At 39.9% G+C, this 22971-nt stretch overlaps 1 long non-coding RNA gene across 16 annotated transcripts in view; it reads left to right on the forward strand.

Moving 5' to 3' along the window:
• The window catches only part of LOC108392288 (uncharacterized), a 244974-nt gene that overhangs the window by 153993 nt on the left and 68010 nt on the right, over positions 1-22971 (forward strand). For 8 of the 16 annotated variants that reach the window (XR_012132113.1, XR_012132115.1, XR_012132116.1 and 5 more), the window contains one exon: positions 1-18499. This is a non-coding gene — a long non-coding RNA (uncharacterized lncRNA). The other 8 variants (XR_012132112.1, XR_012132114.1, XR_012132126.1 and 5 more) reach the window with 6 other exon arrangements.

The following is a 22971-nucleotide window of genomic DNA, read 5'->3' on the forward strand; positions in this document are numbered from 1 at the left end:
TAGGAAAGGACAGACAGGTAATGAGAGAAGGTCATCCTGCAAGTCAGCAGAGGAGTTAAAAACAGACACAAGTTTTCTTGAACAATGAGGCATTATGTCTTCTCACCATGAACATGTCCATTTTAAATTTCTGACTGTGCTGTAGGTAAGTATTGTCTGTGTCACAGAATTAAATCATCAGAGTCAGAGCTGGGGGGGGGGTCAGGATACCCAGGCAGGTGCATGTCATATTCCACTAATACTTGTCGTTTGGGGCCACATCTTAAATTCTGTAGATCTTTCTCTTTGATTGTTGTTTCTTGTTATGTTATATAATTATTACTTCTCAGATACTTCTGGGGACACTGATAAAAGTTGTTTATTGATTTCTTTGTAGAATATCTTCACTCCCTTAAATTTTCTGTTCCTTCTGGGGTTTGTTGTTGTTGTTGATCTTGGTTTTCCACTTTTATGTTGCACTGTGCGTGCCCTTCCTTGGCCCTTCACTCCCACAGAGATGAAGCAGCACTGCGGCCAACCAGGCTCCGTGTGTGTGGATGCATCTGCCACAGACAGGTTCGCCCTGGTGGCACAGAGCCAGCCTCGTGCTGGGGAGCCAGACCACGTCCGCGTTGAAGGAGGCTTGACTTCGGCGTTCTCAGAGAAGCACACTGACTGTTTGTCCTCACCAGACATTTTGTTTAATTTTTTTGGAGAATCATCTCCCTTTTAAAATTTTTAGTTTTTCCTTGGAGTTCTATCATGTTTGTTGTTTCTGATAAAGACAGGAATTAGGCATGGAAGGAACAGTTGTAGATTGCACCTGTCCGTTAATCTTCTCCTTTCTACCCTTCTTGTCTTTCTATCCATATTGTACTTACTTTTCTGAGTCTAGAGCTTCTTTGGTGTTTCACTGGGTAAACCAGTTATCTCTCTCCTTAGCAGCAACTCTCTGAGAACTTTCTGGGCTGTAAGTTACCTCTGCTCAGCTTCATCAGCCAGTACTTATTCATCATTTTTGGCTTCTAGACATATGTTGAAATTTCTCAGGCCCCTAATAGTCTTTTTATTGTAGTTGGTATATATACTTTTTTGTAACTATAATGAAATCTTCCTTGTGCCCTGAGCACCATTTTGAAATGGTGTTTTAGTTTAGGCTACTATTACCAAGTACCATGCTGGGTGGGTGGTTTGTAAACAACAGAAGTTTAGTCCTCATTTCATAGACAGCCATCGTCTTGCTGTGTCCTCATCTGGTGGGAGGAGGAAGAGAGCCCTCTGGGTCTGTTTTATAAGGGAACTAATCACATACATGAGGGCTTCACCTCCTAATACCATCAAATTGAGATTTTTGGCATGACTTTGGGGGGACACAATCAGTCCATAACAAATGGGAAGTTCTTTCATTTGTTGACATGTCAGAAATATGTCTGAAGAATTAAATCAGAAATGCCTTTAGCCAGGGAAAAGGTTAGATGGGGACACAGTAACTGCAGTGAGTATTGGGGTTTGGGAAAACTAACCCTCAAAATAGAAACAATGAGCTGATGTTACTAGACAAAGATGTGCTTTCCGGCCATGGAGGCTGTAGTCATTAATCACAGAGACCTCTCAGAGGCTCTTCTAGCTTTATTGCTAGAAGAAAAGATACATCTTGTAAAACATCCAGCTTAATCATTTAAAAAAATTCATGAAAGTAATGGTAGCAGTAATTCCTTATCTTACTTAATACAAATATAGATGTAGATATGCTTACTTTTTAATTTCTTCTCCACCCTTTGGAACAAGAGTTTCTGAGAGAATCTCTTCTTTCATTTCTATAGCTTTTATTCCCTTGTGGATGGATCACCATACTTCCCTTTCTACATCAAAGAAGCATCTCATATTCTCCCTTTCCATTTCCTTTGAAAAAATTCCAAATGTGTATCAGTCATCCCTTTCTCATATTTGTTACATAGTTCCTCAAATGTATAGTAGTTATTATGAAGATAGGAAGAATTAGATGTTAACTAATGAGTCTTCTAACTTCCCTGAGACAGTGGTATCCATTTGTGTCTCAGAAGAAACTCTGAATTAATATTTCTAATCTTACCATACTCTCATTTCACTTGGGAAAACTAGCTGTTTCCTTGTGGAAAATTTCTGGAGATCTTCCCTAGATCCAGTTAGGGCCAGTTTCCCCAACGTGATTGAACCTAAAGCAGAATCTTCTCAGGCCTACCCTGATTTCTAGTATAATACTGGGAGCCCCAAAAGTATCTCTAAAATTTGCAAAGTAGTACTGTTGGATATTTATTATTATTTGTGTAGTGGCTTAGGGGCAATTGAAGATAATAAAGATCCTCTGGTATCTGATCTTTGTATCCTGTAAGCTGTTTACCAGCTTAGAGCCTTCTGGACAGTCCTAGATCAAAGAGCATGCCTTCTGAGGCCATGCCTCTGGAAGCAGATATGGGAAGTACTGAGATATCCTGAGCTCCGAAGATGTGAGCTCTCAGGCAGAAGATGCTGGTAATTTCATTGTCCAGAAGGAAGACCATCAGCCTGTCCCAGATGCCCTTCTTCCCAAATCCACTGTCTCTCATCCATCCCCATAACATACTAGAAGGAAGAAATATGTGATGTGCAGGTTGTCATTTGTCTACTGAAAAAATGATGGGCCTTAAAAAGGACACTGTATGACTGTAATAATTTAGAACACTTCTGCTTGGGTTCTGGGACGTGGAATATTGATTGGCTATTACTGCTGGATGAGAGGAAAACCAGCAAGTTCCTCCTTTTACTCTGGAGAAAATACCCTGCATGGATACTCCCAAAGAAATGAGGCAGCCATGATAGTTGTCAAACTGAAAGTAACTCAGGTACAGCCCCTGTTTGATAGGGTCAAAGAGTTTAAACCAAATCACATTCTGCAGGAGGACCTGGGGCTGTCAAAAAAGTCAGGGAGTCCTGCTGGCCCTCCTTTCTAGTTGATATAAACTTTACATGCAGTAGAATATACTGACCTTAAGTATGCTCGTGTAACCAAACCCAAGTTAACATATAGAACATTTCTGTCACCCAGGTTTTCTCATCCCCCCATCCAGTCAGTCTCCATCCCCACTGGCAAATACTTCCTGATTTCTGTAACTGTAGGGTATTTTTTTTCTGTTCTTGAGCTTCATACAAATGGAATCATAGAGCATGTTCTCTTTTGTGTCTGGCTTCTTTTACTCCATGGTTTTATGATATTGTATCGAGCATTCTTTTTTATAGCTGGGTAGTAGTCTGTTAAATAGACGCAATTTGTGGGTCCATTTTCCTGCTGATGTTTGGATTGTTTCCAATAGGCTTTTGCTTTTATGAATATTAAGCTGCTGTGGATATTCTCTCTCACTCTGATTCCTTCTTAGATTTAGGCTTAATTGCTGGTCTATGTTTATTTTTATAAGAAACTTCCAAGTAGCTTTCCAGAGTAGTTTGGATTGGAGTTCCAGATGCTCCAGTACCTTCTCAGCATTTGTATGTTGTTAGTTTTTCTAGTTTTAGCCATTCTACTGGATATGAAGCCATCTCTCATGATTTTTAATTTATATCTCCTGGATAACTAACATGTTCTTATTGGCCCTTTGTATTATCTTCCTTTTTGAAGTATCTGTTCCATCTCTTACCTGTGTTTAATTTTCTTTGGCCATTTTTAAATTAGATTGTCTTACTATTATTGATCAGTAGGAATTATACATATATATATATATATACACACATACATATTCTGGGTCAAATTCTCTTGTCAGAAATTTATAATGCAAATACATTCTCCCAGTCTGTGGCTTACCTTTCATTTTCTTAAAAATGTCTTTTGATGAGCAGGTTTTAATTTTGAAGTAAATCCATCAATCAAATTATTCCCCCTATATTATCACTATACCTTTTGTTTCCTAAGTAATCTGCTTCCCCAAGGTTGTGATGATATCCTTTTGTGTTTTATTTAAAAGCCTAATAATTTTGACTTTTATGCTTTGGGTCTATGATCTATCTCAAATTAATTTTTATGGATTAGGTAAGATAGAGGTCAAGGTTAATTTTTTAGCAAATTTTCCCAGTTGTTCCAGTGAGATTGTTGAAAAGATTTTCCTTTTCTCACTGAATTGTTTTGGCACCTTTGTTGAAATCAGTTGTCCATATATGTGTAGGTCTGTTTCAAAGGAACCTAAAGAATGTTTGTATAATGCACTTCAGTCTAGGAAATAACAGTTCATATTAGTCAATCTTAATAAGTCTCAAGTGACTGGCCATCTTGAGCTTATATATCATGGAACATTTGCATCAAAGGTCATTGACAGAAGCTATATGGGGGCCACTTTTTGCTCATTTTATAAAGCCAACCCAGCTGAGGCCTCTAAAAGTTCCAACATTCCTATGTTAAATGTAAAGTTCTTATCTGCACAGAAATACACCGTGACGTTTGTGAGATCCAGCCTGAGGCCGGAGGCAACTTCAAGAGAACTAAATATTTGAACTGTAGTTTTCTTATTTGAAAATTTGGATATACATGGATTCAGAATGACTGATGGGAACTCATTATAATTAAATGTGGGTCAGAGGGAAAAAATGTTACTCTTAACAGGAAATTTTTCGTAATGTAAAGAAGCCTGAGAAGAAGGAATTGTTGTAATAAACTTACGCATATTGTATGCAAAAGTAGATCTGCTGACTTGAAGCAAATTTTGTCTGTGAGTAGAATCTCTACTTGGGAAGGTTTTTGTAAACAGTTTTTACTTAGCGTTTATACTTAAATACAGTAAAAACAAAACAAAACACATTTTCTTATAAAGGATTCCTTGATTTGAAAACCGAAAGGTCAACAACAAAATCATTAGAAAGATAGAATAAATGGTGATCATTTCTTTTTAACACCCTAAATTTTGGGATTCATGTTTCATGGTATGGCAGTGTAGTGAAGTAGTTGAGAGCACGGTTCTGATGGCGGACTGCCTGGTCAGGGTACTAGCTCTGCTCGTCCTCTAGGCAAAGGAACTAGCTCCTCTCTGCTTCTCTTTGAAACCGAGAGAATAAGGGTGCCTGCCTCACGTTTAAAGAAGGCAAAAGACTTTTAGAGCTGGGCAATCAGAGAGAAAACTATTGAACTATTGGCCAGTAGCAACATTAATAATAACAGCACACCAAAAAAGGAAATACTCTTTAAAGAAGAAACTAAAAAGCAAAAGTGTGTTTTGCACTATCCTATGATTCAGGTATCCCACTATTCATAATAGATTCCCTAGTTGATTGAATTGGTCAGGTTTTACTATTAATGCCCATTCTCTCCCAAAAGGATGTCGAATTAAAGGATTTCTTTTGAGTTTCTTGGAAGAAGTATACCCTGAGAATGCAAGACATGCTTTGTATTAGTGCTAGAATTACTTTTGTCTCTACAAAAAGACTTTACAAGCAATGATATTCTTTAAGCTCACACCTTCCTCGTCTCCTACTTTGCTCACTGAGCTCAAGTAAAATGCAACATCCACACACTTGAAATACCACCTTCCCTAGCATAGCACATGTTCAGACTTGTAGGGTTGTGCTAAGCTCCAATCCGTTTTTACTTTCTCTAGCAAATTTCTGACCAGAGGAGAAGCTGGAGCTAGTCTGGAAGAGGTGATGGTAACAGGCCCTTTTCCCACCCATGCTTAGGAGGGAGGGATATGTCTGACCCTCACTGTAATCCTGTGTGCATATTTAGCAGGGTTGACCATACCCGAAAGCAGAATCCAGCTCAGAACAAATGTGAAGGTTGCTAATGTACTATTAACGATATCATTCCAGTTGAAGTATGATGTTTTGGTTATACCTATAAAACTGGGTTTGACTATAGAATAAAGTTTGAGCTTTCTACACATTGTCACAGGATGGCACATATTCTGTATGAAGCATTTGTCTCTGGTGTCCATATGTGGTTAAGGCCTGAGGAAAATTGGTATTATTACAGCTGATTTACTTCATCTTACTGTATTGAAGTTCACACTTCTCATGACATCTGCTCAGTGTAATTGAGTTTTTGTTTATGTTCTCGGCATTGTTTGATAAATACCACAGAATAAATACCATGCATGCTCCAAATATTGGCATATGGCTCTCCTGATTTGACATACAGGAGAAAGACATTTTCTTACAAGGTAATTTTCTACTGTGTGATGTGATGGTTGCTCCCTGCCATCCCTGACAGCTTCTGCCCACGTCACCCGTTCTCATTGGTCCACCTCTCTCTCTCTCCAAGCTGGCCACCCCTCCCATGCCCCAGAAGTAGTAGAAGCCAAAGGTGAACAGCTTCAGGTTCTCACCCTAAGTCAACACGCTTCATCTGCACTGCCTTGTTTCCCAGAGTGGAGTTCTTACACACACACGCACACACAGACACACTTGCACACACACACCATTGTTGCCTTACTTTTTGGTTACCTCTCCATTCACCACTTCTTGGAAGAATTTTCTGTATTTGCTGCCTCCATTTCCTCACTCCTGCCCCCTCCTCAGGCTACTCCAGTCTAGCTTTTGCACCTGTGATCACACTTGGTGCTGCTCTGGCCAAAGGTGGTAATTGCCTTCCTACACTGTTGCCACTTTTGTCAGATATATTTGGATCCTTTTCTCCCGTGACCTCTCAGCAGTGACAGCATATGATGTACTCTCCTCTTGGGCTTCCAAGATGCTGCCCTGCCCTTTGTCTATTCTTTTCTCCTTATTTGCCTTTGCATGTTTTCTCAATCTGTCTCAAAGTTCCATGCTTTTTATATTCAGATGCCAACTGGAAGTTTCCACTTTGATTCCTTGCTGGTATCTCACATCCAACAGATTTCATTTTTAGAGATCCTTTTTTCTCTCTGTGCCTCAGCTTCTTTGTATTCCTCTTCTCTGGTTTCTATTTCATTTATCATCTCCTCCACCGTATCCAACCTGCTTTTAATACCCTCCACTGTGTTCTTCAACGATTGGCTGTCCGACCAGAATTCATTCCTGAGTTCTTGGATATCTTTCCGTACCTCCATTAGCATGCTAATGATTTTTATTTTGAACTCCCTTTCAGGAAGAATCACAAGGTCCATGTCATTTAAATCTTTCTTGGGGGTTGTATTAATACTTTTACTCTGGACCAGGTTCCTTTGGCATTTCATATTTGTATATGGCGCCCTCTAGTGTCCAGAAGCTCTACTCTCTGGAGCTGCTCAGCCCCTGAAGCAATGTTGGGGTTAGCAGGGTAGTGGTATTGGTGCCTGGGGGGAAGAAGGAGTTGTTTCCTGCTTCCCGGCTGCTATGCCTGCCTCCACTGCCTGAACCAGTGGGCCGAGCACACAGGTATAAGCTTTTGTCCCAGAGCAGCCGAATATGGATCCCTGCTTTCCACAAGTGGCCGGAATCCCAGTCTCCCCAGGAACTCCGCCTGTCCCAGCTTTACAACCCTGTAATCACAAGAGTATGATGAAAGCACCATGAAATGTAGGTTTGTGCTCCCAGAGCAGATCTCCAGAGCTAGGTATTCAGTGGTCCCAGGCTTCCACTCCCTCCCTGCTCAGTTTTTCTTAATCCTACCGGTGAGCTAGGGTCAGGGAAGGGTTTGGGTTCCTCCAGGGCACAGCTTTGGTACGTTACCCTGTTCCATGAGGTCTGCTCTTTTCTCCAGGTGTATGCAGTCTGGCACAGTCGTCTTTCCTGTTGCTCTCTCAGGGTTAGTTGTATTAATTATATTTTCGTATTATATGTGGTTTTAGGAGGAAGCCTCTGTCTCACCTCTCACACCGCCATCTTTCACATCCAACAGATTTCAAACTGATCCAAGTTGGCTAAGTGTGAAACCTCTGACTTACTGATCCTTTTTTCTCCTCATCTTCCCAATCCACAAAGAAAGCAAATCTAGTAAAAAATCTATATATCAACAGTTCTCAAATACATGTGTTTGGTTGCTTTTGGTGTCGTTCTCTGGTCCTTTCTCCTGGCTGCATTCAAAATGACACTTCCAAACAACATCCATGCCATGTCACTTCTCTGCTTAAGCTTTTACCCATTTCTGTAATATTCTGTATCCAAGTTGCCTGGGGCTTCTACAGAGTTTGTGTTCTCACCCTGTGTATAAACAAGTCATCAAAGCACTAGAATTCCTGGGGAGATGGAAAAGAGAGTAATTTGCCACCGCACACAACAGAACTTAATGAAAATACCGACTGGATATCAGCTTCTCCTACCCTCCAAAGTTCTGATCTTGGGCTTCATATCCCTCCCATCCTTTTGCCCCCTTCTACCTGCTCATGCTTCCCAGCTGCAGCCTCTCCCATCTGCAGTACCCCTCTCTGTACTGCCCTTGTCTTGTTCAGCTCTTCCCTGAGTTCTCTGATCCTTTAGTTACATCCCTGTCTTACCTTAGTTTGGGTTCCCCTACAAGCAAATTCTGCACAAGCATTCAGCCTGGCCTGTCTCCACCATGTCAGAGCTGAGTGGCCTGTCCTTAGTTTTCTCATCTCTGAACTCCTGCTTTATAAGATTATAGTGAAAATTAAATTCATTTATGCATGGAAAGTGCTTACAACTCTGCTCAATAGCAATGATCAATCAAGCTTGCTACAGTGATAATAATTGTCACTATTATTAAAAATGTTACTTCTTACAGGTTTCCATCCTTGACCAATCTAGACCAGATTGAAACCCCATCCTCTAGGTTCCAGTAGCACCTGACCTCCTTTCAGTCATAATTGCTATTTTGATGAGGGAGGGATGATGACATCCTTCTAGTGCCTACCTAACCCAGTGTCTGGTATAGAGTGTATAGTATGTGCTATGTACTCAGAAATATTTTTTGAACACAATCAGATGATTTGTAGAAAGAACATTCCAATTATGCTATGCTTCTTACCTTTAACAAGCTTCCCATTAAAAAAAAACTTAAAAACAAGACAAAACATAACTATGCCTCAGGAGTTTGTCTTCAAACCCAGCATTACTGAGTGAGCCTGGGCAAGCTGTCTGGGTGTCTCTGTCACTGGGAGAGCTCTCCTTAAGAGCCTTGGTTCAGCTCTCAGATTCTTAAGTCTGTGTTAATAGTGTGCAGTAAAGATAGAGCACATTTTTGGGACACTCAGGGTTTCCCTCGTTGTTATCTTTTTTCCTGTTAGCCAATGAGAATATGTCATCATGTTGCTTGGACTTGGAGGTTCTTTCCTAGTTGTGGGGAATTTTTCAAGCTGGCTATAATGACAGGGGCTCAGAAACCCACAGAGAGGTATGTGTGTGTGTGTGTGTGTGTGATTTTTAATTGTAGTAAAATCCAACATACAAGTTACAATCTTAACCATTTTTAGGTATACAGTTCAGTGGCATTAAATACAGTCACATTACTGAAGAGACATCACCGCTATCCATTTCCAGAACTGTCATTTTGCAACACTGAAACTCTGTGCCTATTAAACACTAACTTCCCATCCCCTTCTCCCCAGCCCCTAGCAAGCACCATTCGACTTTGTGCCTTTATGAATCTGACTACTCTACATGCCTTACGTATGTGAACTCACACAGTATTTGTCTTATTGTGACTGGCTTATTTCCCTCAACAGTAATGTATGTACTCAGAGTTCTTCCATGCCGTAGCATGTATCAGAATTTCCTTCCTTTTAAAGGCTGAATGATTCTCCACTGTTTGTGTAAACCACATTTTGTTTATCCATTCATCTGTTGGTGGACACTGGCTTCCTTCCACCTTTTAGCTATTACGAATAAAGCTACTATAAACACAGGTACATAAATACCCAGTAGAGACCCTTCTTTCAGTTACTTTGGATCTAATGATGTATTCAGTCTCCTCATTTGATGCTTTGTTTTCATGGACTTCTGCCTTCCTCTTGGCCATTTACTACCCGTCCCCTACCAACTGCCATTTTCCTAATACTGTACTACTGTCAAGATCCATATGCTTCAGTATGACCCTCACAGAACTGCCACATGGAGAAAAGAGTTTGATAACTAAGAAATATGATTAGTTCTCACTTCCTGCATACCAAGCAATTCCTACTGTTTTCTGAAGGCATACCAGTGGTTCCTAAAAAATAAAAATAAAATAAACCCTTTGTAATAGAGCAGATTTTAGTGGCTGTGACATTCTGTATTTTGAAATATAACTGTCCAAGTAGCATCTTTTGATGTGTCGGTCCTATAACTGATACTAAATTTTTTTCTCATAAAAAATATGTGACATTGTAGAAAGCTTGTAAGATACAGAAAAAATAGTACATACTATTGCACTATGTTTAGACAACCACTGTTAACATCTTAATGCATATTCTCCTGGTCTTAATGTGAATGTTTGCATATTTAAGATAACACTGTGTTGCATTACTTTTTATATGTAATAAAGTATAAGCATTCTTTTGTTTAAATATTTTAATTATATGACTGCGAAATATAGGGTATTAATTAGCTTAAATAATATTTTGAAATTACAAAAATAATGTTTCTTACAGAAAATGTCAAATATCTCAGTATTGTAAAGAAGTAACAAAGTCTATAAATGCCCTGTGTGCTCCTTTTAAGCTTTTTCAATGTATTCTTTTCCATTCTCTTTTAGAGATCAGCATCTCCACGCACCCCTTTCACCTTTGTCTGTCCCTCCCTCCCTCTCCCCTTCCTAATTTTCTTTCTTTCCTCGCAGCATTGATACCATATTTATAAACAATTTTATATCCAGCATTTTCACCTAACGCAGTATTTTGTGATTTCCAACATCATGAAGTATTCTACAAAAAATGCTATTTAAACATGTGAATTTACTGTAATTTATTTAGTCACATGCTCCCCTCTACTTTTGGAAGTTTTGTTCCCAGTTTCACGTTGTTGTAAATATGTCCTTGTACTGTCTTCCTGTGATATCTATGGTTGTTTCTTTAGGAGATATGTAAAGATATATTATGAGTCAAGACAGTTTTAAGGCTTATAAGAAGATACTGATATCGTGAAATGCTTGTCTCATTTCCCTTCACTAGGTTTACTCTTTTTGTTGTCCATCTTTGTGAATTTGTTTAAAAAAATCTTGGTGTTTGCTAGTGAAATTGAACACTTTCTCATGTTGGCCTTTTTTATTTTGGGGCGAATAGTTTGTTAATACCTCTTACCTTATACAGTTATAAATAATATAAAATATACAAAAAGATAAGACAAAATAAAGTATCCTCTTTCCAGTGTTTTATTTTTTTTTACCTACCTTTCAGTTTTGTCTGCTGCTTCTGAATGGACAGGGCTTTTGCATTTTAATGTAGTCAGAATGAACCAGATTGCCTTGCCTCTTGTTGCTTTTTTTATTGCTTTCATAAAGCTAAAACTTCTTTTCTACCCCAAATTAAGAAATACTTTCTCCTACTTGTTTTCTCTTTTTTCCTTTTACAGAATTAATTTTGATGAAGGTTATAAAGGAGGAGCTAATTTTATATTTTCTAGACTATTATCTTGATCTCATGCTTGTCCAGAATCCCAGTAAAGCTGTGATGTGAACCAAAACAAGTATTTTCCCTTATTTTAGTGCCTTGATTTTCCCACTGGAAAAAATGAGGAGGCTGTGATACACTTGTGGAAGGGAGGCGCTGGGAAGATGGACTGATACCATCTCAAGCTTTACCCCTCAGCCCAGAACTTGGCCTGTCTCTTCCCAGTTCAGAAAGTATGTTCAGCCCAGGTTGGTGGGAGACGGAGACAGCAGCAGTAATAAAGGTCAGAGGAGCTGTAAGGGTAGGGACTAGGTGGTCGAGTGAGTCCCTCCTGTCTTGACCCTATTTCAGTTATCCACAACTAAGATAAGGGACCAGGGCTCAGCTGATGGGAGACTTGGTTAAACCTCAGGTTGTAGATGTTAGGCAGCACATACTGAGAAAGAGCCCTATGCTAGGAGAGTCAGAAATTTAGGGTCCCATTTTAGCTGTCAGTGAACTATCTCTGTAACATAGGAAAGTCTCTTAAATTCTCTAATTTCCTGATTTATCAAATTAGAGAGTTGAGATATGTACTTTCTGAGATTTAGTTTCAATTATGGTCTAGGCAAGTGACAGACTAGGTTGTGCTGTGAATCTGTTGGGGACATTTCTTGGTTACTAGTTCATCTTTTGTTAATTGTCAACCAGTATGATGCCAAGATTAATAAGATGACCACAGTGTTATTTAATGCTCTGCCTTGGAGAATTTGTGCTTCTTACCTTTCCTAACTGTTCTAGCTTCCCTTATGAATGACTTCTGTCCTGCCTAATAATTTCTTTCATTCTTTTGCCTCATTAACTCTTATGTTTAAGAGCTAGTAGTCAAAATTACCCAGAACTAATTTTTGTCTGCCATGTGTCCAGAGCTGTGGTATAAATTTTTTAAAAGGCTAAAATAAAAATATGAAAACCATTTTGAACATACAAAGCATTAAAGTGACAAAAGTAATAACTATGAGACACAAATACCTATTCTTAGTCATTTTAATTGTTTATTACTGGTATTAATAAATTATTTCTTACCATTAATAACAGAAATCACATTGAAAAACAAAACAGCCATAGGACAAACCTTTTGAATTTCAAAATATGTTGATATTAACATACTGTATTTTATTACATAAAAACTACTTGAAACATTTTCTGTACTGCTTTTCTAAAGTCATATGTCAATCTCTTATACTTACTAAAGTGTTTTAACAGTCGTTCCCTTTTTGATTTCCAGAGTGGGTGAGCATGGTCTGATATCTGTGGCATAACTTACATATCACACAAGGATAAATCTGATACTATTTAATAATGGCCCTGTTACAAGCTTTGATATCTCAGATGAAAATTTCTGTGGCATTGACATTGTCCTCTTGACGTATTTGCTGTAATAAGATACAGGGACCACTTGAAATCTATAGAACTTATGTGGAGTCCAGATAAATCTTTGTGCTCCAGGAACACAGTATTACATATTAAATAAAATATACGTATTTATACGTTGCTGCAATCGATGTTTACTTTGATTACAATTGATTACACATGGCACCTGATCTTCAAATAACATTGAAAAATAGCCTTTAAAAATAAACCTTGAATGGATACGATCTTCAGGGAAACAGTTCCTTTAGTAATTAAACTTTCATTTCTCACTGTGCATTGCTTTGATCTCATAATTTTTTTATAATGTCCTGAGGGCTTATTTTCAAGGCTTCCAAACAAATTACTGTTTCTCAAAAGCCATGGTATTTTCATGGCTTGATGAATTCGAAAGGCAGTATTTTTAAACCGCTGGTAAGTTTTTCTTAGTATGCTGGTCTACTGCATAATTTCCTTTGCTCTGGGTCACATGATTCCTACTGTGCATAACACACGCACTTAAAATTTTCACTTCCTGATTGAGCCATCAGGATTACGTAAAGTGTAAATCAGTCTAAATACTTAAGAGCAGGAATTTTAAGAGAAAAATGTGTTTTCTTTTTCTGTTTCATTATTGATGCCTAAAACTTGGAGTGTGTTCTCGCCTATTTGTACTTGGAAACGAGAGACTGTTAGGGATTTTTTGTCCCTTCCCTTTCGGATTGAATCAGACTTTGCTTTCATTATAAAAATAATGTACCAACTAAATAGACCGTGGGAGTGGTATAGTTGCAGGACTGAAATCAAAATGGTTCCGATGACTGAGAGAGCTGTTCATTTACTTACTACTCTTTTCATGACCTGAACGAAGAGTACAGCATCTCTGAAAAGGTAACAACTTGATATCTCAGAATTGTAAATGGCCATTTAGCTCGTCTACTGCCTGATATAAACAAAAGTAATTTCTAGCAGGCTGGGTGACACTTGTTTTATAATGGATCTTAAAATTTCTCACATTTTCTCAAGCAATTTTGAAGTTGTCATAGTAACAGCATGATGTTTGGACAGTCTTTATAAGTAGTTCTTTAGCTAGAGTTAATTCATTTTGTTAACTCTGGATGTTTTTTTTTTTACTCCTCTTTGACAAACAAGGGCCGTAATTGCTCAAATATGTATTTTGTGTAATTTAATGGTGACTGTAGTTCAAAGACTCAGTGTTTTGTAAGTTGTTTCAGGAAAGGAACAAGAATGTTACCAATTGACTTCAGATAGGTTTAACTTGGGTTTTTATGCTTCTCTGTAAAATTGAACTACCACTGCAGGACCAGAATTTAATTTTATTTAAAGAGGTGAGTTATGGGAGATATTCCCAGAAATTTAATTGTGACTTGCCTCCAGGGGTTACAACAATCTTTACTTTGATTCTGGTGTATCTTGAATAAGGTTTGAGGAACATTGAAGGGAAATGTGTCAAACTTATAGGGGAAAATGATTTCTTTAAAAATGCACACTTAGATACGACACCAAAAGCATGTTTCACAAAAGAAAAAAAATGGATAAATCTCTCTTTATCAAAATTAAAAATGTGATAATACTCTTTCTAAAAGTCTAAAACATGCTAAAATAAATTATCCCCTAGGATAGCTTCTGGGCATTTTTTATTGGGAGGATGTAGATCAGGATCTTCTATTAGTAAAGCTCTGTGGCAGAAACTCTTGCCAGTATAGCAGTCTGTGAGAAAGGAAACCCTTCTCTTGGGCAGGGAGAGGGTCAGAAGAAAGAATGGTCTGTACTAGGTCTGGGTGTGGGACTTGAAAAAGTATCAGATGTTTGATGCTTTTATTTTCTTGTAGAAGTGATCAGATATGAGATGTGACATTTACAGAAGGTATTGTGAGTCCAGTGGGTTTAACGCTAAGGCCAGTATCCTTACAGTTCTGTGGAGTATTTGTTCAGCCAGGGGCGATGGAAGATGTCGGGGTAGCAGCATGTGCAGCCAGCAGCAGTGAGGTGCCCATGCAGTGATGTCAGGAGTTATGAGACAGCGGTTTCAAAACACTGCAGTAAACAAGGTCAAAGTGTCCCGTTTTGCTGGAAGAAGGCTTGTTTTTATGAGCGGGACAGTACATAGATGAAGTAATGTTCAAAACAAACATCAAATTTATATGGGTGGTGGTTGTTTTTACTTTTTGGATTTTAAAGAATTAACCAGATGAGATTTAGTAAGGGCTACATTTTTAAGTAGAATTATACTTTTTCTCTGTTTTTTATTGATTTTCTGTAGGTTTCACAGGAGAAATGAAAATTTAGGATTCTTAAATGCAGTTTTAGAGAGAAAGATGTGACCCAGTACACAGCAGATGCCAGAGACAATCACTAGTAAAATATTCTTTGTAATTCTGTACCTTTTACTTTCATTTAGATAGGCATTTAAGTACCAGAAAAGTACATGGCGCAGAGTACTGCTGACTGCGGGTTCTCGTCTTAATGCATTTTCCAACCTTGAACCTGAGAATGCGAGAGGCTCGAGACTCTGGACGCTCATCCGAGTGGCAGGCAGTCTGCTGGTGGCCTGGCTCCTGAGGTAACGTGTGTGTCCTGAGCGTGCGTGTGTGCTAACAACAGCAGCAGTGCCACGTGGCACCCAGAGGTCACTGCAGTTCTGGCCTGGGGGTTCCTGATCCTCAGCTTCTGAGGTGAACTGTGAACCTGGGGTGTCTTGAGAAGTGCAAGCACTTTGTGGAGTTCCACAGCAAACATGGATGCAAGCACAGACACAGCTTTTTCAAAGCGAAAGTAGGGGCCTCGAGGAAGGAATTACCCTCATCTCACCCCCAACCTGCTTACTGTGCTGGAAAACAAAGTAAGTTTTGTTTGTTTCTTTGTTAGTCAGTCTCTCCTACATGTTTTTTCTTGCTAACATTATTAGACATTCAGTATCGGGCAGGTGCCAAGTCTCTTTCCCCCTCATTGGGAAGCAGGATATGAAGTTTGTTAAATAGCTAATTGCTTCTTTTATCTTTTCTGTCTTCCTGTATCTAATGTGCTGGCTTGTTCGTTAGAAATAGTAAGAGACTGAAATTTATAATCAGTGAGGAAACAAGAAGTTCCTTTTTTAAAAAAAGGTCCAAGGACTTTGACATTAATTAAGCGACAATGATAGGGACCAGGTTTTTATGTGGTGCAGCCAGAAGTACACCTAGCAAAACAGCCCCAGCCCACTGCCCTGACAGCCACTGGGAAGCCGGAAGGGTGTGGGCATGAGATGAGTATGAAGACAGAGTCCCCTTGTGGGAACTGCAGAAACTAGGTGGGAATGGCCCCTGGACCAAGAGGCTGTAATTTAAAAACCAGTCAGGAAATGGGAAGGAGCTGAGGAATACAAATTACTTTGTAATGTTTAGGGGAAAAAAAGATTTAATATAAAAATGAGACAGATGTATAAAGACCTAACATTGTCAACAGAAACTGAACTTTCCCTTCATGTTAGAAAGGTTCATGTCTTGTAGATTTATAGAAGATGTATTTAATAGCTTCCAGAGAATAATTTAGAGGCTTCATGACCTATACAGAGATTCTCTGACACCAGCCTAATTCTGACACTTGGCCCCTGTCTTCTGTTTTTGTTTCTAATGCTGATCCTGTCTTCGGAGATGTTGCATGGCTTGATAAATTTTTAATACAAATTTCTGTGTTTCTGAAAATGGAGAACAAATAGAAATGCAGACTGTCTTGTGATTTCTAATTAAATTATCCTTCCTCATAAAATGGACTGTTTTAATGTAGAGTTTTCTTGACTTCTCTCAACTTAAACAGAAACACACTGTAAAGATAGAAGCAGGCAGCGCGATTGTAGTACAGCACTGGAAAGCAAAAATCAGGGTTTGGTCTTCTACATCAAGTATGGGATACTGTGAGTTCGAGTTAGGGCTTCTGTGCCATGGGAATTCACATTTTATCCCAAAGTGATGTGGGAAGACTGGCGGTGTCTGTATTTCATCTGAAACACTCCAGACTCCCTGTATGAATGTCCGTGAATTATTCATTCAGGAGACATCTTCAAGTGCTTTCTTTATGCGTAGTGTTTTGCTCAGAGCTGTAGTTTTCACAATTAAATGTACAGAGATTCAGTTTACAAATTAAAGGTTGAGGACAGTTTGAAATAAGGGTGAATAAGCAGAGCCATCAGTACGGTTTGTCAAAGATGGTGCCAAGTGAGCAGAGCTGTCCCCTTCTGAGCTGCCCCTCCTAATTAAAGGGGAAGGTGGCTGCCATCTGTCTGCTTTCACTCAAGGCAGTAGGGGGTCTGGGGGGAAGGAAGCAACCCTCCCCCCACCCCGTATTTTTCTCCCACTCTTTTTTATAGTCAGCTTTTTCCCTAGTCAGTGACCCAGAAGGTCATTGATGATCAGTCTGTCTCAGAATAAATAGTAACATAAGCATGCAACACACTTGCAAAAAAAGTATAACACGCACTTATCCATTTAGAATCTACCTGCTTTATGATGTCTGAGAGGACTGTAATCTCTCTGTTGGTGTCTTTGCCCTTTTTGTTACTGAGGGCACTTCTGACAGGAAATGTGGGGCATTTTACTTTTACTGATCTTGCTTTTCCATAAAAAAACTTCTACACTCTACTGGGCATGATCAAAAGATGGCAGCATGTAGCTCTCCAGTGGGGATGTACAGGAGTATTCTTATAAAAATCAAGGGCGCCTGTTAACTATGATATACACGTTCATCTCAAGGGAAGTCATAGACAAGGACATTAACAGATGCCCCAAGTCGTTCACTCAGTGGTCTGCTGCAGCTTCTTGGGCCAATTACTGAAATAATTTACATTGTTTATCCTTCAGTTAAGCACCAAGCCTTTTCACCCCCTTCTTCTGAGAATAGATTGCCAGAGAATTTAGTTAGTTTGGGGTCATGGTTTAACTGCTTTTGAAATGGCGAGGACTCTCGCAGAATGACTGAGCTTGCTTTCTTCAGCTTCTACTGGTAGAACAACTACATGCTGCTTTTAGATTCAAGAGAATGTGAACTGTTTTCTATCTTTGATAAAAACTGTACTGTAACTGAAAAATTCTAAAATCTTTGGTTATTTCTGTTTTCATGTCTTATATATTTAGTCAAATTCTCAGCAGTCATCTAAAAAGATTTGGTCCTTACACACTCTATTTAGCCCCCCAGTCATTAGATATGGACTTCCCAGAATATGCTGGTTTTTACAACTGTTAAATGAAAATGTGTTTCTTATGCCCATAACAATATGTTTGAGTCATGTTTGAGTCACATGTCAAATGTGAGAGTCATGTCTATAATTTTATTTAGAGTTTTTCTCAAAGTTGTCATCCACTTGTAATGAACTTTCTTGGAAACATAGATGTGTTTCTTTGATCAGTCTGGGAAGAGCAGTGTGTAGATTCTGGAGACACTGATGTCTGTTGGTAGGACTGGATCATACCTGAAAAGTGGATCACTTCCTAATCACTGAAGGGTACGCAGTGCTGAACAGGCAGATCTTTTTGGCTTTTTCATGTAACAATTTTAGATATTCAACTAGGTCCTTTGTTAACAATCCTCTTTAATGTGTGATTTAACCTAATTCGGTTTGACCCATCAGTATTATTTCAGGGGACTGAATAAACAAACGAAGCACATCCATAAAGTGTGACTCTGAAGTAATGTGATTTTATTTTAACTCACATAGACATGCAAATAAATGTTGCCTGCATAAAGAATTGGGTTAGCCAGGAGGAATGAAACTTTTGCTACAGTGGCGCCATCTTTGCCAAGGGCACATTTAGAACTTTTTGTTTGCCATTGCCTACAATCCTTCCATCCTTTCTAAACTATTCACAGGTGTTAATATTCTCTGTCCTGTGTGAGTATAGGAAGGAACCAGTAGTTAAATTCGATCGAATAACTGACTTCAGTCATTGATCCATGTAAGCATGAATCACCTGTGACATGAGACACCTACCACCTTCCAGAGTCAGTACTGCAGATTCAAAAATGAGTACACCACGGACCTGGCCCTCCAGGAAAACAAAGTTGAGAAAGAGAAATGAAATTTAAAGATGTAACACTACAAATTGCAAGTACTATAGCAGAGTTACATGTGGTGTTGCTAGAGCCCAAAGGGCCATTAAAATAAAATTTCATAGAAAAATGAGAATTGTTGTATAAGCCACATGACTTATAAAGTGGCTTACATGATAGAATTTTGGAAATGAAAGCCCTGAGAAATCATGCGGAGATTGGAGTTCATTCTAGAATTATTTCTGAAATTCTTTTATTCTCAGCCAGTTCAAAGCCAAATGAGAAAAGATATTCATTCTATGTAAGACTTTTATTTTAACCAAAGGAAGTTGTGGCTCTCAAAAAGTTGAGGTTTATAAAAGGTTATGGATGTTGTTAGAATACCTCTGTATTCTCCAAAGGAGATTATTTTGAAGAATGATTCTTATTTACATGTTAAAATTGGGTACTTTTGACATACCAAATATACCAAAGCATTATATGCCATATTTATTGATAAGAATAGCTGTATTGCTTGTGGAAGATAGTGAGCTTGAAGATTGCCTGCATTTCTAAATATATATATATTGTGGGAGAAAAAAGGCTTCACATCTTCTTTTGTGTTTTATTTCACTGGGATAGACGTTCTGTCCTATAGACAATAGTTGATCCGCCTTGTGGGGAAGTTCATTTAACATTTATTTGTGGAGTGTCACTCTATGCTTAACACTACTCTAGGAGCTGATCAGAAGCTGAGCTGACCGCCTGCAGACCCCGGATGCCGACACTCCTGAGTAGGACTCTGTAGGTCTGTACATTAAAGTGCCATTTCCTGGCTGCTTTGCCTGAGCATGATAGCTTGGGTCTGGAAATGATGCTGCCCTTGAAGAGCTTAGAGTAAGGTTCTGTGCACAGATAAAATTAGAATAAATGGAGAGAGTGACATAAATGTACTAACATAGAGAAACACACTACAGATTGGTAGAAAAAAGAGATTTTCTGTGGCTGGGGTGATCAAGAAATCCTTCCTGGATTAAGGGGAAATTGAGCCAGCCCTTGAAAAAAAGGTAGTGTTGGACTTCAGGATTTAGAGGGAGAGGTCCAGGTTCAAGGAAACATAAGCAAAGGCAAAGAGAGGGGTGGGAAATACCAGTGTACAGAGTGGGCAGTAGCTGATTCGTTGTTGCTGGGCAACTGCATGTGTAAAAATGACTAATGACACAATAGGACAGCAAAGATCTGCTGATGTCAGATCTGGGAGGACCGGGAATACCATATAACTGAACCATTCAAACTTAATCCTGAGTCATTGTGGAGCAGTTGAAGAGTTTTGTCAGGAGAGTAACAATAGACTCTCTCCTGTGGGAGCCTTGTCTGCTGTTGGTGTGTGGAGTGGCTTGGGGTCGGTAAAGAGGCTGTGATGGTCCAGGAGGGAGGCCAAGAGGCCTAAGTGAGAGGGCAATTAAAATGGAGGACGCTAGGCAGATTTAAGAAATGGGATTTAGGAACTGCCTGGACTACAGGGTTGGGTGGTAGAAGCAAAAATAATTACAGATTGTTGGACCCAGGTGCCAGTTACTTTTCTGTGCCATTTTCCAGGCATTTCAATCTTATCCTAATCCTGTAAGGTTGGTATTTTGTCCTTGATTCAGTGATCAGAAAACTGCTCAGAGGAAGATTTGTTAAAGTTGTACAGCTGATAGGATATAGAACAGAGCATTGCAGGCCTCTCGGATTTCCATGCCTATATTCTTTGTACCGTGCTAGGTCCAGAGTGGGGAGAAGCGGAGCCCTGTCCACTTCATATATATTCAGTATAGATACTGGTAAGATGGCCATTAGGTGACTGAGATATGGAACTGAATCCCAAGGACAAAGTTAGGAGGGTGGGGGAGAGTGGACTAAGAATCAACTGCATGTTCACTTACTCATCCAATACTTGTTGAGTATCCCTGTGGGCCAGCGCTGCATGGCCACACATGCAGTGTTCCATTACCAGGGAACACAGCGGTAAGTGAGCAAGCCACAGTCTTGCTCCACAGAACTACAGGCTAGTGAGGGAGACTCCATACCATGGGCTGAGTGTAGTGCCGGGAAAAGTGCTGATTTGCTAGAGGAACGCCTATCCAGGGGTCCTGACCAAGTCGGGGGGGGCAGGGAAAATCTCTGGAAGGACATGACAATCAAATGACAAGTGCCAAAATAAAGTGAAAAAAGGCATATTCTAGGCAGGAGAGATAGAATATCCTAAGACTCAGAGGCCAGAGAGAAACGGTACACCTAGAGAACTGGACATGATATGTGGCTGGAATGGGGGTGAGGCAACAGCTGGAGCGAGAAATTCAGAAGCTATGTCAGGGGACCTGGTTGTTTTCTTAAAGACATAGGGTAACATTTGTGAATTGTAAGCACTAAGGTGACATAATTAGATTGGTATTCAGATACACCACTTTGTCTGCTGGAGAATAGATTTTGGGGAAAAAAGTACTGGAAGCAGGAAAACTGGCTAGGAGAGCACTGGAGAGAGGAATCCAGGTGAGAGATGATGGTGATTTGGATAGAGAAGGGAGACGTGGGTTGATCTTCAAGAATAGTGAATGTGTTGGGGTTTCGGGGTTTGTTGGATATGGAACAAAGATGAAGGAGAGAGAGGAATAGAAGTAAACATGGAAGCTTCAGCCTGGGAAGCTGGGCTGGTGCTGGTAGTTCAGCAGGGGACACAATGGGAGGATCGGATTTGGGTTTTAGGACTGTTAGGCTTGGTTATCCTAAGTAATTGGTAAGGGTTGCCGGAGGATCGAAGGTTGTGGTCAGAGAGAGGGATGTCAGGATTTATTATTGCAGAAGTGCAGCAGGTGATAAAAGAAGGTCCTTACAGTGGGTGGGTAAAGTGGAGGGGAGGGGAGGGGGCTAAAGAACCAAGAGATCCTGGTGCCAGATGGAGGTGGAAGTCACGACAGTTGTTGGCTGGACTTGGAGCAGAGAGAGAGAGGTTGGCATCAGTCGTCACCACCTGGGGAGGAAGCACAGAGGCTGGGCACTGAGATGTACACTGAATGTTTTCCACGGACCGTGTGCCCAGTGTTAGGAGAGAGTAAGAGAATAAAGGAAAGAATGGATGGGACCTACGGCTGGACGTCCGAGAGGAGTTAAGGAGTGGGGGGAGACCAGGAAGTCGGGAGTCCTAGAAGGCAGGTAGTGGTCAGTGCAGAAGGAAGTGCTTGGCAGTGTCCTGCTAAAGTGAGGCTAGGGCTAAGGACTGGTGAGAGGGCCTGGGGCTTGGTGGGCTCAGAGCCATTAGTGCCTCTAAGAGAGAGGTTCCTTGAGTGATGGTCACGGAAGGGGCATGCAAGAAACCACGGACTGAATGGGAACTAAGGCAGCAAGTATAACCTCTACTTGGGACAAATTTTAGATTGAAAGGGAAGAAAAAGGCTTACAGTAGCTCAAGGAGTGAAACTAATGTAGCATCTAATAATGAGTCTTAACTATTTTATATTTCTTTGACAGTCTTCTAGGATTCTCTGCTGAGGACCTTGACCAAATTGTGTACCTCTCTGTGCTTCATTTGTAAAATAAATATCTGCCTCAGAGGGTTGTTGTGAGGATTAAATGAGTGTGAAGCTGTACCTTCTACATAGTAATTGCTATATAATGATCATTCATAAAAGCAAAGAAAACTAATACAATAACTAATGTATTACATATAATCTATATAACCTTTATATGTACATACACGCACACACCATCACATTCTAGGCACTTTTCCCTGAATATTCACACTCATTCTGTAGTCTGAGTGAAGCAGGGGCCTAGAGAGGTTTAAGCTTACATGAGGTCATGCTGCTAAGGATTGGTAGAATTGGGAGACAGGGCCCCTCCAGCCTAACTTGAAGTCCATAGTCCTCCACTGAACCATGGCTGTTGCAGGAAAAATACTGACCTTGGAGGCTTCCGTGGCAAGAAGCTGAGGAGCAGCTCTTTCAGATAGGCTGTGCACTGTGTACACTACGCAGCCCCCACCTGATTTGTTTAACTCATTTGTCTTATCTGCCTGGCCCTTACAGGCTTTAGGTTTACAGCCCTTGTGCTGAAGGCTTGTCCTTTCTGTGGACTGGAATGCACTCTCCTGACTCATCCTTCT

Source organism: Manis javanica, chromosome 6, assembly GCF_040802235.1.
Source record: "Manis javanica isolate MJ-LG chromosome 6, MJ_LKY, whole genome shotgun sequence".
NCBI classification, from domain to species: domain Eukaryota; kingdom Metazoa; phylum Chordata; class Mammalia; order Pholidota; family Manidae; genus Manis; species Manis javanica.